General features: G+C 41.3%; 1 pseudogene; it reads right to left on the reverse strand.

Annotated features, from left to right (window-relative positions):
- Positions 1-11225: 11225 nt before the first annotated feature.
- On the reverse strand, positions 11226-16254 carry LOC115283483 (annotated as a pseudogene).
- Positions 16255-17821: the final 1567 nt, after the last annotated feature.

Genomic DNA, 17821 nt, shown 5'->3' on the forward strand with positions numbered 1-17821 from the left:
GATCCACTCATCAATTGTGGTATATATACACAATGGAGTACTATGTGGCAATGAGGAAGAATGAAATCTGGCCATTTGTAGCAAAGTGGATGGACCTCGAGGGTGTCATGCTAAGTGAAATAAGTCAGGCAGAGAAGGACAGATACCGTATGTTTGCACTCATAGGTCTAACAAGAGAGACCTGGCAGGGGACCATGGGGAGAGGAAGGGAGAAAGAGAGCTGGGGAGAGAGAGGGACACAGATCATGGAAGACTATTGAATACTGAAAACGAACCTTGGACTGAAGGAGAAGGGGGAGGGAGGGAAGGGGGTGATGGTCATAGTGGGGGGCACTTGTGGGGAGAAGCACTGGGTATTAAATGGAATCCAATTTGATAATGAACTATTAAAAAATAAATGTTAAAAAAATAAAAGAAATAAAAGAAAAGATATCTCATTTTATTAGATTACTGTGGTGTCTTTGAAGAAGTGTCAATATCTACATTTAATATATGAGAAATCAGACATTGATAATTAAATGTCTTGTCCGAGGTCAAAAAGTATTTATAGCAGAGCTTGGACTTGATCTTGGAATGACTAACTCTTTTTGAGAGTCCTCTTTTACTATACTTCATTGCTTGGTAGCTTTAAGACTTTAGGGCCAGAGAGACTTTGGCCTACTCTAGTCCAGAAACTGAGATCCCACCATTCAACAAAAGGGGTGAAGGCACCTGGGTGGCTCAGTCACTTAGGTGTCCGATTTCGGCTCAGGTCATGTTCTCATGGTGTGTGGGTGCGAGTCCCACGTCGGGCTCTGTGCTAAGAGATTAGAGCCTGGAGCCTGCTTCGGATTCTGTGTCTCCCTCTCTCTCTCTGCTCCTTTCCCACTCATGCTCTGTCTCTCTCCAAAAATATAAATAAACATTAAAAAATTTTTTTAAAAACCAAAAAAACAAAAAATGGGTAGTATGAAATAGTATTTTAAAGATTCCCCCAGTGTGCCTGGGTGGCTCAGTCGGTTAAGCATCTGATTTGGGTCAGGTCATGATCTCACAGTCTGTGGGTTCAAGCTCTGCATCGGGGTCTGTGCTGACATCTCAGAGCCTGGAGCCTGCTTCAGATTCTGTGTTTCCCTCTCTCTCTGCCCCTCCACTGCTCATACTCTGTCTCTCTCTGTGTGTCTCACAAAAATAAATAAAATGTTTAAAAATTATTAAAAATTCCCCCAAATGCCCTACCTTTATTAGATTACTTTCCTTAATTGGTAGTCCTCAAAATTGATCCCTTTTGTGTAGTGGTTAAAATTTTACCTTGTACTTTCACAAACTGTCTCCATTTTAAGTTTGGCATTGGGAGATAGTACTATATAATAAAGGTTGTTTTGCATTGAGCTTCTCTCTAAGACCTGATTTTCCCTAAATTCTGTCAAAATTTGCATTATAGTAGAATCTAGAATTCTAGAATAAAGTTAATGTAGAGTTTGTCTAGGTCAAGTGATCAATAAATATAAATATACATACAAACACATAAGTCTGTCTTTTTAATTCTTAAAAGTCATTAATGAAATCACTAATAGTAATTCAGATAAAATTGGAAGAAATATGGATTAATTGCAAAACATGATAATCCCAAAATCTCCATGAAAAGATCAAATTTAGGAATTACCTGTCCTTTTTTTTCCTACAAATATGAACCGCATATAATTTGTAAGAGTAAATCACATAGAGCAGGTGGTTTTAGGAATTTGGGTTTCCTGCCCCTTATGACTTTTGGCAAAATAATGGAATGATATTGCCCTTTAAATTTTTTTACTAAGTCTAAAAAAATAAATAAATTATATATATATATGTACCTATATATATATATTTTTTTTTTTTTACCGGATCTTGCCTTTCTTTACCTATTCACCTTGAAAGAGAGTGGTCTTTAGAGAAGACAATATAAATTGCTAAGGAGAATCCTTTGAGACTAAGAGTTGTGGTCTGCAAACTTAGAATGTAGGTGAGTTTCCTGCTGCTATATACTGAAAGGTAGTCTTTCGCGGCTCCCATAGTTTTAGACAAATTTCAGGCCTGGGAGGAAAAAAGCAAAGTAAATGTTGCCAGAGGGAGAGGTGAGGCTCTTGCTGTTTTTCCTTCCTCCTCCCTGGGGTGACTTGTAGCCATTCAACACTTGCACCTTTCTGAGAGCTTGGATGATCTAGAAAGAGAAACGTTTCCCTAGGCCAGTGTTTTCCTAACATGGCTGTGGATGAGAATTAACTGGAAGTATTTGTTAAAAATACAGATTTGTAGTATCAGAATCATTGGAGATAAGTCCTGAGAATCGATTATTTTAACAAGTGGTGCAGGTCATTTTGATACATAAACGCTTTGAGAACCATTGATTAGAATTTAAGACCCTGGTCTTTAGAGTCAGGTGAATCTCAATTCAAATTCAAGCTTTGGCACATATTAGCTGTACTTATAATCCAATCTTTGTTATGATCATATTCTTTCACTTTTATACTATCGTGTGTGATAATAATCTCTCAACTGCATATGCTCAATTAGACAGTAGTCTAGTTTCTTTTTCCTAGTGTAGGGGAAAATATCTGTATTAGGGTAAAGGCTATTATACCATGGAGGGGGGGAACTCCAGTAGCTTAAATAAGATAGTATAGTTTTCATGTGGGTGGATCAGGTCTGGCAGCGTGGCTTTCCTTCACACAGTCATTTGTGGACTTAGGTTTCTCCCAATTTTTTAAAAATGTTTTTTATTTATTTTTGAGACAGAGAGAGAGAGACAGAGGATGAGCAGGAGAGGATCAGAGAGATAGGGAGACACAGAATCTGAAGCAGGCTCCAGGCTCTGAACTGTCAGCACAGAGCCTGAGGCAGGGCTTGAACCCACGAACGTGAGATCATGACCTGGACCAAAACCAGAGGTTTAACCAACTGAGCCACCAGGCGCCCCAGATTTCTCCCATTGTTACTTTGCCATCTTCTAGGGTATACTCCTTATTTTCATGGTTGAAACTAGTTCATCTCCAGTGTCATGTTCCTGATTTTAGGAAAGGGAAAGAAAGAGTAAAGAGAGAGTGATTTCATCTTCTAAGAGATAATATGGGAGTTGCACCCTTCACTTCTGCTTTTATTCTATTGGCTCAACTAAGTAACATAGTAACAACTGACTCACATGGAAGTTGGGGAATATAGTCTCTTTCAGGGCATTCAGGGGCCCAGATAAAACTTGGTGTTCCTGTTGTTAAAAGAAGGAGAGGTTAGATTGTAAAGGACAATTAGTCTCTGACACAGCCCCCAATTTAGGGGAAACCAAATGGCTTAGTGGTTAATATTATGGGCTTTAGAGGCAGAAACTTGTGTTGAATATTGCCTTTCCACTGTGTACCCTTGAATGAGCCATTCTTCTTCTATTTTTTTAAAGTTTATTTTTGAGAGAGAGAGAGAGAGAGAGAGAGAGCGAGCGTGAGCAGGGGAGGGACAGAGAGAGAGGGAGACACAGAATCTGAAGCAGGCCCCAGGCTCTGAGCTGTCACCACAGAGCCTGATGTGGGGCTCAAACCCAGAAACTGTGAGATCATGACCTGAGCTGCAGTCGGACGCTTAACTGACTGAGCCACCCAGGCGCTGCTAGAAAGTACACCCTTAACTTATGAAAATTTATTTTAAAAATATTATACCTTATTGCTTTCCAATAACTGAGGGTTGCAGGGAAATAGAAAGTTTTTCTCAATTTTTTTCCTCCCTTTTTTTTTTTTAAGTTTATTTATTTACTTTGGGAGGCAGAGAGAGAAACCCAAGGAGGCTCTGTGCTGTCAGTATGGAGCCCAAAGTGGGGTTGGAAACCACAACTGTGAGATCATGACAGTAACTGATCTAGATTCTGCCACTTAACCAACTGAGCCACCCAGGCACCCCTTTTTCTCCCTCTTAAGGTGGGTTAAGATGGTTAGAGTGGGTTTGAGTGCGTATTTCCCTTACCCAGGTTAGGTAAGCGCTGATAATACTCCAGCAGGTTAGGCTCTTGTTAATTAGTGTCCCCAAGAGCAGGCATTGTTAAGAACAGAGTTCTCTGGGTCTTTCAAGATGGTACCTTTCCCCCCTGCCCCATCCCAAGAAGCCTGAGTGGGTTCTGATATTTACTATGGGAACCTGGTTGAGCTCTTAAAAGTACATCTCACAATATTTCTGGGCCTCTTCCTATGACTGGGAACTCCTGGAGTTTTTAGCTCACAAGGTTGCCCACACTGAGCCTCCAGTAATTCCCCAGTTATAGTTCAGGTTTTCCTACTCTGGCTATGGTTCTCATGGTGGCTTCTTTTCTAGAGCAGAGAAAGGAAGGAAGCCATGACCCCTTGTATTTGCTTGTCTCTGCAGTCGTGGGGGCTGAGATTTGCCTTGTGTCCTCCTCTCTCATATAAATCCAAGAAGAGTTATTGATTTTTCAGCCTGTTTAGTTTTTTGTTAGGATGGAGTGGTAAGTCCTAAGCTCTTTACATGTGAAACCAAAAACTAGAAGTCTGAGAAAGAATCTTTACAGAGATAATCAAGTTAAAATGAGGGTGTCAGGGTAGGCCCTGTTCCAATATGGCTGGTGTTCTTATTTAGGGTTTTTGATTAAAAAAAAAAAAGGGTTTTTTACTTGGCTTTTTTCAATTTCCATTATCTCTACTGAAATTCACTATCTGTTCATGCTTGCTGTCTACCTTTTTTAGTAGCTGCTTTCCTATATATCATAATTCATTTAATATAATGAGCTCTTTAACATAACAAAATAATCATAGTTCTTTTAAGTCGCTCTCTGATTGTTCCAACAGCTGAAGCATCTCTGTTGATTGCTTTGCCTATTGACAATGGCTTGTTTTCATTTCTGTGTGTCTCATAAGTTTTTATTAAATACTTAGAAGAGGAGAGGCTGCGATAGACATTATTTATATCTGGGGATGGGATTCCTCTTATTCTGTAAAGCCCTTAATGTATGGTTGAGTCAATGTAGTTAGGAGTTAAGGTGAATTTGGATATTTTCATGTTTATTTTTACCTTCAGGACATCAGTCTTTGTCTACGGCCAGACCACCCTGAACGTGCCCGATCTCGTCTGATCTCGGAAGCTAAGCAGGGTCGGGCCTGGTCAGTACTTGGATGGGAGGACATCAGTCTTCAAATTCTTCTAGCAACAGGTGCTATTATCTTTCACTTAGAAGTCATGGCTGGATTGCCAGATGGTTTTTCTCAATGATCAAGTCCTTCCTGGATGTCTGCACTGAAGCGGAGGGTCTCTCGTCATGTTCTTTCCTCTCCCACAATGGTAAAATGCTATTGCTTATTGCTTGTGCAGTGCTAGTCATGAGAGTTTGGGAGTGATTTTCTGTTGTTTTGATCCAATCTAGTCTTAAGCAGACCCGTTAGTTTACCAGTTTACAGCTTTTGTAATACATTGAACTTGAATCAACAAACTCAGGTGAAAAAATTCAATGTAAAGTTCAGAGCTCTCCTTCCATCTCTACCCAGAAACTCCATCTCAGTGTTCCCCACACTCATATAAATTCTGATTCTTATTATTATTATTATTACTGTTTTGTAAAGATTTATTTTTATGTAATAAAAGCCTCAACATGGGGCTTAAACTTATAACCCGGAGATCAAGAGTCACATGCTCTATGACTGAGCCAGCCAGGCACCCATAGATTCTAATTATTTTGCTTCCTTATACCCTCTGTCTCATAGCAATAGGAGTAGTTACATTTTTTTAGGAGTATGTTCTTGAATCCGGGAAAGTTTCACAGAGGTAATTTTACTGGAACTGGTAACTGAAAGATGGCCAAGTCGTTGGAGCATCAAGTCTTTTTTTTTTTTTTTTATTACTATTTTTAAAATCCAAGTTAACATATAGAGCATCAACTCCTTTTTTAAATAGTTTATTGTCAAGTTATTTTCCATACAACACCCAGTGCTCTTCCCCATAAGTGCCCTCCTCCATCACCACCACCTCTTTTCCCCCCTCCCTCTTCCCCAGAGCATCAACTCTTTAAAAAAAATTTTTAATGTTTATTTTTGAGAGAGAGAGAGAGGGAGAAGGAAGAGGGGGAGAGAGAGAGAGAGAGAGAGAGAGAGTGAGAGAGAGAGAGACCCATGAGCAGGGGTTGGGTAGAGACACAGGGAGACACAGAATCCGAAGCAGGCTCCAGGCTCTGAGCTGTCAGCACAGATTCCGATGCAGGGCTCTAAACCCAGCAACCGTGAGATCATGACCTGAGCCAAAGTTGGACACTCAACCAACTGAGCCCCCCCAGGCGCCCCTGGAGCATCAACTCTTGATCTCTAAGTTGGGAGTTCAAGCCCCATGTTGAGCATACAGCTTACTTTTTTTTTTTAATTTTTTTTTAATGTTTTATTTATTTTTGATACAGAGAGAGATAGAGCATGAGAGGGGAAGGGGCAGAGAGAGAAAGACACAGAACTGGAAGCAGGCTCCAGGCTCTGAGCTAGCTGTCAGCACAGAGCCTGACGCGGGGCTCGAACCCACGAACGTGAGATCTGACCTGAGCCGAAGTCGGAGGCTTAACCGACTGAGCCACCCAGGCGCCACGCATACAGCTTACTTTAAAAAAAAAAAAGATCCATAGGCAGAAATGGTTGGACAAGGAATTCCAAAAAGAGCCATGACTAAAGAATAAAAGATAGTCAACATTGGAAGAGGTATGGCGTACCCCTCTAGCAGTATAATGATGTTTGAGGGTATCATCTAGGTGCCCCCAAAACTCACTGATGCAGAAATGGAACTATGCTGAGACTTGAGGCCATATTTTTACCCCAGGCTGGTGAAACAGCCCATACTTGTTACCTAAGTGGAGTGTTTAGGGATATCATATCATGTTTCCTCACATTTTTATCTGCCTGCACATGGCCCAAAGGAATATCCCCATATTCCAGGAAGGAATAATTCGAGAAGAAAAATAATAAGCCATTGTCCTGTTTTGTTATAGTGTAAAATGTTGTACACATTTTTATCTGGACTAGAAACCAAAAACCAGGAAAAATTATGAGCATCAGTTTGTTGAGAGACTAATTACTACAGTATCATATTGTGTCCCACTCTTTTCCATGCCACATCCACCCATCTGCCTGTCTATTCTGTTGGTAGGAACAGTCAAAGGTTGGAGGGGGTGAATACTAAAGTTAAAAGAAAACTCCTGTTCATTTCTCTTTAGCTGCTCACAAAACCCCCAAACTTTAGAGGAGGGAGATAAATCAGTCTGTAGGTTCCCTGGATTTACTTTGTCTGAAGCAATTTATCCAAATAAACTTTCCTTCTCCTTCTGTAGTGCTTGATAATATTGTCAGAAAAGATGCTAAGTTTTAAGAAAATAAAATTTAAAGCTTCTAAGAAATAGGCTTAAGAAAATAAATTATGGTGTAACAATTTTCTCACTTAAATCCAAATCAAATTATTTGCCACCTGACATTATCACCACTTCATTTTTTGGTGTGTTTGTATGTGTGTAAGTAGGCTTCACACTCAGCGTAGAGCCCAACACACGGCTTGAACTCATGACCTTGAGATCAAGGCCTGGACTGAGATCAAGAGTCGGGTACTCAACTGACTGAGCCACCCAGGCACCCCTGTTTCCACTTTTTTTTAATGCTTTTACACTAGTTGGTAGGTGAAGAGAGTGAGTCACCACACATTTGGTGTAATGATATTGCTGGGAAGGTGTCACCTTGATGTACAAAAAGCATCCTTACTGATGCTGAAATGGAACTGTGATATGAGATTACGGAAATTCCTGCAGCACATTATACATTAATGTCCAGATCTAAGTTTGTTTCAAATCTCTTTTGTTCTCTCTCTTTGGCTCTGCCAACTGAATGGGTAAGGGATTCAGCCTCCTGTGTTAGGGCTTCTCCTAAGGCAAAGAGCTGGTATACTTCCATTTTTATATAAATAGGCTGATTTTCTGTTCTCTAAGACTCCATTTCGTGTATGGAAAGAAAAACAAAAGAAAGATACAGCCGATTAAGTCCATCTCCCCAGGGCATTGTACTAGGCCAAAGAATAGACTGTGTGTGATTGTTTTTGTTGAGATTTGGTGTGCTTATAAAAAATAATAAGAGCAAGCATTTATTATGTTTTAATGTTGTAACAGTTGCAAGGACCTTGCATTTCATTTTTAATCTTTCCAGTAGCCTATGAAGAAGGTGTTATTCTTTCCATTTTATAAAGATGAGGAAACTGAGCCTCAGAGAGTTGAAGTGGCTTGCCCAAGGCACACAGTTCGTCAGTATTGGAGCTAGAATTTTAGCACAGGCAGGCAAACTATAGATTCCATGCTCTTAACCAGGAATTTACAAATTTTTCTGTAAAGGGATAGATAATAAGTCTTTTTAGGCTTTGTAGGCCATATGGTCTCTGTCACAACTACTCACCTCTGCTGTTATAGACTAAAAGCAGCCATAAACAATATATAAATTAATGGAAAAGGCTGTTCTCCAATAAAACTTTATTTACAAAAACAAATAGAAGGATGTAGACTGAGGGCTACTCATTTGTTGAACTCTGCTCTTAACAGGTATAAAATATTGTCACGTTGTGAAGGATTAATGATTCACGAATAACCAAGGTGTTTTCCTTATTCTTCTATGGGAAATAGACAATGCTCTTACTCTTCTAGAACAAAAAGTCAAAAGGATACTTAATATTTGTATCCTTTTGTTTATAAATTTTTTCAACATTTATTCATTTTTGAGAGACGGAGCATGAGTGGGGGAGGGGCAGAGAGAGAGGGAGACACAGAATCCAAAGCAGGCTCCAGGCTCTGAGCTGTCAGCACAGAGCCTGATGCGGGGCTCAAACCCACGAACCGCAAAATCATGACCTAATCTGAAGTTGGAGGTTTCACTGACTGAGCCACCCAGGTGCCCCTGCCCATAAGTATTCTTATTGACTGATCTGTGAAAATGAATCTGGACCTTTTAAATGGATTACCTTTTCTAGTTATGATATTATATTTTTTCAGCAAGCATTAAAGATATGTTAGAGGGAGAAAAAAGTTTGCTTTCAGATTCTAATGTGCTTACACAATAAGTTTATGCAGGACAAGTGGCTTCCCCGTCATCTAGCTTCTGTAGCGTGGGTGGCTTCTCCAGTGCCTAGCTTCTATGGTGCAAGAGACCCAGCAGCTCCCAGCTGCCCAAAGGTGTTCCTGGTAATGCCCTCTTAGGTGATTTTGTAGTGGAATGCTTCTGCTTAAGCACTTCCTATGAACTCCCATGAGCATGAATTTCTGACAGGTTCCAAAGAACAGATTTCTAGCAATTTTACTGGTGTGGCAGCACAGCACCCTCTCTGTCATCTGGTCAGCCATGGCTGTGTCCTCTCCACCAGTGTTTGTATCTCACCCTACTGGAGGAGGGGCTCTTCCTTGGGCATTCAATCTCAGTCTTGGGGATAGGGATTGCTCCTTGTATATGTTATTTCTATACAGTGAAACCTTGGATTGCGAGCAACTTGTTCTACAAATGTTCTGCAAGACGAACAACCATTTCTAATAAATTTTAACTTGATAAATGAGAAATGTCTTGCAATACGAGTAGGACATGATGCCGAACGTCACACAATCACAACTGAGTCAATGGTATACAAGTGCTTTGGATTACAAGCATGTTTCTGGAATGAATTATATTCACAGACCAAGGTTTCACTGGATTTATTTATTTATTTATATTTTTTTGAGAGACAGAGAGCGACAGCATGAGCAGGGGAGGATCAGAGAGAGGGAGAGATACAGAATCCAAAGCAGGCTCCAGGCTCTGAGCTAGCTGTCAGCACAGAGCCTGATGCGGGGTTCAAACCCAGGAACTGTGAGATCATGACCTGAGCTGAAGCCGGTTGCCTGACCAACTGATCCACCCAGGTGCCCCTACTGTATTTATTTATTTATTATTCTTTCCTTTGTTTCTTTTATTTTTTTTTTAATTTTTGTTTCTTTTTGAAAGAGAGAGTCCAAGTTGGGGAGGGGCATAGAGAGAGGGAGAATCTCAAGCAGGTTCCACAGTGTCAGTATAGAGCCTGCTGTGGGGCTCAAACCTACGAACCCAGAGATCATGACCTAAACTGAAGTTGGACACTCAACTGACTGAGCCACCCATGCACCCCTATTATTATTATTTTTAATGTTTATTTATTTTGAGAGCGAAAGAACACGCATGTGTGCAAGCAGGCTAGAGGAAGAGAGAGGGAGAGAATCCCAAGCAGGCTTCCTACTGTCAGCACAGAGCTTGAACTCATGAACTGTGAAATGACCTGAGCCGAAATCAAGAATCAGATGCTTAATTGACTGAACCATTCAGGTATTCCTGCTATTTCTGTAGTTACAGAAGTCTTTACTTCTTCCTAGCCAATTCCTTGTTACTGCAATTTTATGTTATAATTAATAATTTTTTCTTTAATTTTCGAGAGAGAGAGTGTGTGCAAGTTGGGGAGAAGGACAAAGGGAGAGAGAGAATCTTAACCAGGCTCAATGCTCAGTGCAGAGCCCCACCTGGGACTTGATCCTACAGCCCTGGGATCATGACCTAGACCAAAATCAAGAGTTGGACACTCAACTGAGCCACCCAGGCACCTCATATAATTAATAGTTTTTTATATTAAGTTTTCCCTGTTAAAATTACCATGTCATTTATTTCTCCTGATTAGACCCAGCCTGATACACAGCACACTGAACTTGGCTGCTTAGGTTATCTGGGGACCAAGTAGACAAACTCTAAAGCAACCAAGAAGAAGCCAACTAAATTGGGAAAGTGAATATTGACCTTTCTCACAGTTACAGAAGAACTGAATCAGAAGCAGATTCATAATCTAAATCCAAATGCTGTTGCTCTTATTTTCTGAGTTGGGTGAAACTGCTCTCGGTCCCTCTCAACTTTACATTGCCTAATTGATATGGACTTTATGTCTTCAAGTTAGTTTCATGCATATGGTTAAATTATCTTTTTCTAGAATGGCAGTGTTCTGTAATGGCAAGTATAGATTTGGAGCAAGGCAGATATGTTTGAATCCTGACTTCATCGCTGGCTAGCTATATGAACTTATATAAACAAATTAGTTTTTCTGAGTCAGTTCAGATTCCCCCTTTATAAAATGGGGGAAATAGTATGTATCTAATGTGTTACTGATGGTTTATTTCTTATTTATTTATTTTTTCAGGTTCCAAAAAGACTTTATTACATACAGAGGGGAGGGGTTCAGTCCTTCTTGGATGCCATTTTATTCATAGCTGCCAGGATGTTGTTCAGTTCCTCTCTCTTCCTCTTGGCACAGATGTGTGTCCCCACCCTTTTCTTGATGAAGTTGAGAGCGCATTTGTCCTTGGAGACCTTGAGCAGCTCCATGGCTCAGTGCTGGTATGGGGCAAAGTTGCTCACCTCTCTGATCATGTCTCACATGAACTTGGTGTGCTTGGGGAGGCATTTGCTCGTCTTGGTCACCTTGTGGCCCCTGTTGAGGCCCACAGCCATAAGGCAGCTCACAGCTATGGATGCTAGTCCTCAATGGCTCCCACCTGTTACTGAAGGTTTAATACCGATGAGTGTAGGGGCTCCTGAGTGGATCAGTCAGTTAACCATTCGACTCTTGATTTTGGCTCAGGTTATGATCTCATGGTTCGTGGGTTTGAGCCCCATATTGGCCTCTGTGCTGACAGCCAGCTCAGAGCCTGGAGCCTGCTTCAGATTCTGTGTCTCCTTCTCTCTACCCTTCCCCTGCTTGTGCTTCTCTCTCTCTCTCTCTTTCTCTTTATCTCTCTCTCTGTCGCACACACACTTGTGCTCTGTCTCTCTCTCAAAAATAAATAAACACTAAAAAAATTAAAACCAATGAGTGTAAAGGTAATTTCGTGCTTCATACATAGTAATTGCTAAATTGTAGTTAGTATTTGTTGCTATTATTATTCAGTGTGTACAGAAAACTATTCTCCAAGTAGATATAGAGGAAACAAGAGTTATGATCTGGGGCACCTGGGTGGCTCAGTTGGTTAAGTGACTGACTTTGGCTCAGGTCATGATCTTGAGGTTCATGGGTTCGAGCTCCACTTTGGGCTCTGTGCTGAGAGCCCAGAACCTGGAGCCTGCTTTGGCTCCCTGTGTTCTGTGTCTCTCTCTCTCTCTGCCTCTCCCCTGCTAGTGCTCTCTCTCTGTCTCTCAATAATAAATACAAATGTTTAAAAAATTTATTAAAAAGAGTTATGATCTTAAAGCTGGACCCACATATATGCTGGGAGCACATTGTAACATGATGGTATGTTTCTCTCCCTAGCCCCCTTTCCTGTCAGGAGGACGCACATCTATAGGCTGCAACTGGACAGTAAAGAACCAGGATGAAGTCCAGGAGCAGATGTTGGGAGCAGCATTGGTCCTGTTCGGTCCTGACTGAGCTCAGCGTGCGTAGGTGTGAGTGAGAGCGGCTGGCTCCGACTTAACGAATAGAGAGTCAAGATTAGGTAACGATCATATGCCACCAATGGTTATGACCCCTGCTGCTGTCTGTGTAAGTAGGTTTGCTCTTGATTTAGCTTCCCATGATGCCTAAGGAATAAAGAGAAGAGGGCTTATTTGATAAGCACACCAGGATGTACACATGTGTTGGGTGGTGCTGAGTGTCTTTTAGTGGGGCTCCTACTATGATTGACCCCTTATCCATAAAGCAAAATATGCATGTAGCTTGGCTCCCTTTTCATGTCCCTGTAAAACAAGATATATTCCAGCTCTTCTAGCCTGAGACCATGTCCTGGCTGAGCCTCTGGTGTGCCACGTCTGCCTCTCAGGGTGTCTGTTTGCCCCTGTACTTGTCAGCGGCATTCATCAGTGGAGCGAAATAGCTTCTGCAGTAGCAGGTCTGTTGTTAAACTTGGCCAGGCCTGGAAATGCCTGGTTCAGGCTTGTCTTCTATGGAAGTAGAGTAGGTGGTATTCTTTGGATTAAGCTATTAAGGACCTATGTTAACACTTATATTGCCTACTTTGTGCAAGATTCTGTGCTAAATGTTAATAAATTATCTCCTTCCAAACTTCAGGAGACTATGAAGTAGGTGCTATTATTATCTAATTTTATAGATGAGAAAACTGAGGCTTATGTTAAGTGATTTACACAGCTCAAAAGTAGCATTCATTCATTCAATGAGGATTTTTTTGAGCAATTTCTATGCATCGAGTACTGTTCTAAGTGGTAGAATACCAGAAAACAAGAGAGACAAATACCCCTGATCTCACAGACCTTATGTTTCTGATGGTACAAAACAAAAATTGAAATATATATTATATAATGGTAAGTGTTAAGAAGAAATCTAAAGCAGAGGATAGAGGGAGTATGTATGTATGATTGCAGTGTAGAGAATGTGGTCAGAAAAGATGTCACTGAGAAGGTGACATTCAAGCAGAGCTGTGAGGGACGTGAGAGACTGAGCCCTGAGAATATCCGCAGGGAGGAGAATTCCAGGCAAAGGGAACAGAATTGTCAGAGGCCTTGATGTCAGAGTATTCCCAGCATGCTCCAGGAACAACAAGAGGTTAACAGGACTGGAGCAGAGTGAGCAGAAGGGAGAGGAGGGGTGAGAGAAGAGAAGTATTTAGGTTGTAGAGGACCTTATAGCCGTTGTAAAGATTTGGCTTTCACTCCGAGACTGGAGAGTTTGGGCAGAGGAGTGATATATATAGACTTTTGCTTTAATAGATCAATTTATTATATTGAGAATAAACTGGGGTTAAGGGGTTTAGCAAGGAGGAAGAACACATTAATTGGTTTGTTAAAAAATTAAAATTTTTCTTTAATGAATGTTTCTTTTTAAAAAATTTATTTAGGGGTGCCTGGATGGCTCAGTCAGTTAAGTGTCCGGCTTTGGCTCAGGTCATGATTTCACGGTTCATGGGTTCGAGCCCCGTATCAAGCTCTGTGCTGACAGCTAGTTCAGAGCCTGGAGCCTGTCTTCGAATTCTGTGTCTCCGTCTCTCTCTGCCCCTCCCCTGCTCACGCTGTCTCTCTCTCTCTCTCAAAAATAAATAAAACATTAAAAAAATCTTTTTAATTTCTTTAAATGTTTATTTTTTTTTAAGTTCTTTAGTATTTTATTTATTTTTGAGACAGAGAGAGACCGAACATGAGTGGGGAGGGGCAGAGACAGGGAGACACAGAATCTGAAGCAGGCTCCAGGCTCTGAGCTGTCAGCAAAGAGCCTGATGCAGGGCTCAAACCCACAAACCGTGAGATCATAACCTGAGCCAAAGTCGGACGCTTAACCGACTGAGCCACCCAGGCACCCCTAAATGCTTATTTTTAAAAGAGAGAGAGAGAGAGAGAGAGAGCGCGAGCGAGCGCGAGCATGAGTGTGGGGGAGGGACAGAAAGAGAGGGAGACACAGAATCCAAAGCAGGCTCCAGGCTCTAAGCTGTCAGCGCAGAGCCTGATGCAGGGCTCAAACCCATATACCTCGAGATCATGACCTGAGCCAAAGTCGGTCACGTAACTGACTGAGCCACCTGGGTGCCCCACAAAAGATTAAATCTTTGAGTTCAACTCAATAAACACTGAATACAGGAGGCCTGGGTAGCTCAGTCAGAAGATCATGTGACTCTTGATCTCCTGGGTGTAAGCTCAAGCCCCATGTTGGGTGTAGGTATTACTAAAAAACAATGAAGGAATGCCTGCATGGCTCAGTTGGTTAAATGTCTTACTCTTAATTTTGGCTCAGGTCATGATCTCACAGTTTGTGAGATTGAGCCCCATGTTGGGTTCTGCACTGACAGTGCAGAGCTTGCTTGAGATTCCTTCTCTCCCTCTCTCTGCTTCTCCCTGGGCCATGTGTGTGCATGTGCACTCATTTTCTCTCCTTCAAAATAAATAAATAAAATTTGAGTGCCTGGGTGGCTCAGTTGGTTAAGTGTCCAACTCTTGATTTCAACTCAGGTCATGATCTCACACTTTGTGAGATTGAGCCCTGGGTCCGGCTCTGTGCTGGCAGCAGGGAGCCTGCTTGGGATTCTCTCTCTCCTCTTTCTGCCCCTCCCTGTCTCTCTCTCTCAAAACAAACTTGAAAACATAAATTTAAAAAAATTAAATAAACACTGAATACAAGGCTAGATGTAGTGTTTATTGAGTCTGAGGCTTTATAAAATTTTGGGGGCTACCTTTAAGTGAAATAATTTAAGAATTATTTATTTTAATTTTAAGTTATTTATTTTAAAAACTAAATTTAAAAATGTTTTTAGAGAGAGAGAGCGCATGAGTGAGGGAGAGGGGCAGAGGGAGAGAGAGAATCTTAAACAGGTTGCATGCTTAGTGCAGAACCTGATGTGGGGCTTGATCCCATGACCCTAGGATCATGACCTGAGCTGAAATCAAGAGTTATATGCTCAACCAACTAAGCCAGCCAGGTACCCTACATTTTTTAAATTAAAAAAAAGAAGAGGGGTGCCTGGATGGCTCAGTCAGTTGAGCATCCAACTCTTGATTTAAGCTCAGGTCTCTTGGTTTGTGAGACTGAGCCCTGAACTGGGCTCTGTACTGACAGTGACGTGCAGAGCCTGTTTGGGATTCTCTCTCTCCGTCTCTCACTCCCCCTCCCCTGGTTGCACTCTCTCTGTCTCTCTAGTTCAAAATAAAAATAAACATTAAAAAACAAAGGAGAAGGGACAGGGAAAGAGTCTATGCAAGTAAGGGATTCCAAAGCATTAAGCTTCATTAACTTCACAAGTAACTCTGCCTGAGTGAATTACTATGTACCAGACTCTATGCTAGGCCCTGGGAACAGAGGGATGGATAAATCATAGAGATGAGACTGAACTGCTGGACTATTGGAAAGCCTTCTCTCTGACTTTCCTTATCTCCTTCTCTTCAGTCAGCCCACTATACAACTGAAGATTTATTTTCCTGTATCACTGCTATGTTACTTTGGTACTCCTCTTTTAAAAGCCTCTCATTGACTTTCCATTGTCTGAAGGAGTTCTTATATTCTATCAGGCATCAAAATCAGTTGATGAGGTATGTGTGTGGGGGTGGGGGGAATGCTTGTTCAAAATGCAGGTTCCTTGGCCCCCGGCCCGAATCCTACTGAATCAGAGTCATTGGACTTCGGGACTGTAATTCACTGTAAACCCTCTCTCCAGGTGATTCTGATGCAAATGACTACACGGTAGTGGTAGCTAATGGGCTAAGGCCAAAGCTCCTTAGTGTGGGACATCATCCATAGTCTTGACCTACTTGCATCCTTCTTATTCTTCAACATAGACTGTCCAGTCTACCCTTGTTTCTCAAGCATGCTTTATACATTTCTGACTCTATAGAGCCTTTGATCACTCTGCCCCATATGGCTGAAATGCCCTTTCTTTCCTTGCTGCCTCTCCAAATCTTAGCCATTCCTTAAGTTCTAATTCAGGTTTAGTCTCTTTCTTGGTGCCTTCTCTGACCCAACAGCCCATGGCCTTCCCACTCCCAGAGTACTCATCAGCAACTTCGTCATGTTTATCGCTTTAGTATACTTATTAATCAGGTTTATTATCTCAACCAGGCCATCAACTCCCTCAGTGTAGGGTCCGTTCCTTTACCTTTTTGTATCTCTCAAGGGCCTTGCCCAGTCCTGAGCAGGCAGGCAGAAGAACAAAAGGAGGGGGCAGGAAAGAGTGTTTATGCTCATAATAGAGTATATTTCTTGTCCTTTATATTCTCATTTAGTAGAGCATAACAAATTCCCAAACAATTACTTTTCAATGAACAACACAGATTTGGTTCATAAATACAGGTTCCAAAAATACATTGAAGATAAAACCTCTTTGGCTCAGATTCTCCTGTCACAGGAAGGTATTCAGTGATATACTACTGGATGCTGGCTGCTATTTTAGTAAATATTTCAGGAATCAATTTATTCTGTGCTATGATTTTTAAATTTTTATTCAAGGTTGTATTTCATGTTTTGTTGCTCTTGAAGGAGTTTATCCGCATGCTGAAATAGTGTCCTCCTAGGCTATTGGAAAAGAAACTCCACCACTGAGGTATACCTAGAGGTTGCATTGAGGTTTACTAGTGATTGTGACATTATACTTATCATGGCTTAAGAGGATGGTTCCAGAGTCACTCTTCCATTAGCATGTTCACACAAGAATGAGTCTAATATCTACATTTTTTAAAGGAGGGCAAACAGGCACAGGTTAACAAGACATGGTCAAACGGGGCGTGTGGGTGGCTCAGTCAGTGAAGCCTCCAACTCTTGATTTCAGTTCAGGTCATGATCTCACAGTTTGTGAGATAGGGCCCTGTGTGAGGCTCTGTTCTACAGCATGGAGCCTGCTTGGGAGTCTCTCTCTCTCTCTCTCTCTCTCTCTCTCTCTCTGCCCTTCCCCCCTCAAAATAAATAAATAAACATTAAAGAAAAGAAAAGAAAAAGCCATGGTCAGGTAGTGACGTTGTGAAAGCTGCTGAAAATTGAGTTTATGGAGCCTTGGTTTTTCTATTTCTATTGTTTAGTATATTGAGTTTCAAACTGTTTTCCAGAGTCTTAGGGTTCTACACAGTTACTCTGATGGCCACCGAGAGCTAGGGTCTGGTGATTAGGGCTCATATTGTTGTAAGATACAGAGAAGTTTTCAAATTCCATTTGGCTTTTGCCTTCATCCCAAAGGGCAGAACTCTGCATGGTAAGAATGAATCCAGTATCAAGATAAAAGTTGAGTTTGTGACTTCAAGTCTCTTGTCACAGTCTGTTTATATCCCAGGAGACTAATCACAGATGGTATTATAGCATTGCTGTTTAAGAATCTTTAAGGAATCATGAAAATGGGCTAGGTATGTGAGGAAAC

The sequence above is a fragment of the Suricata suricatta genome, chromosome X (genome assembly GCF_006229205.1).
Source record: "Suricata suricatta isolate VVHF042 chromosome X, meerkat_22Aug2017_6uvM2_HiC, whole genome shotgun sequence".
Lineage (NCBI taxonomy): Eukaryota > Metazoa > Chordata > Mammalia > Carnivora > Herpestidae > Suricata > Suricata suricatta.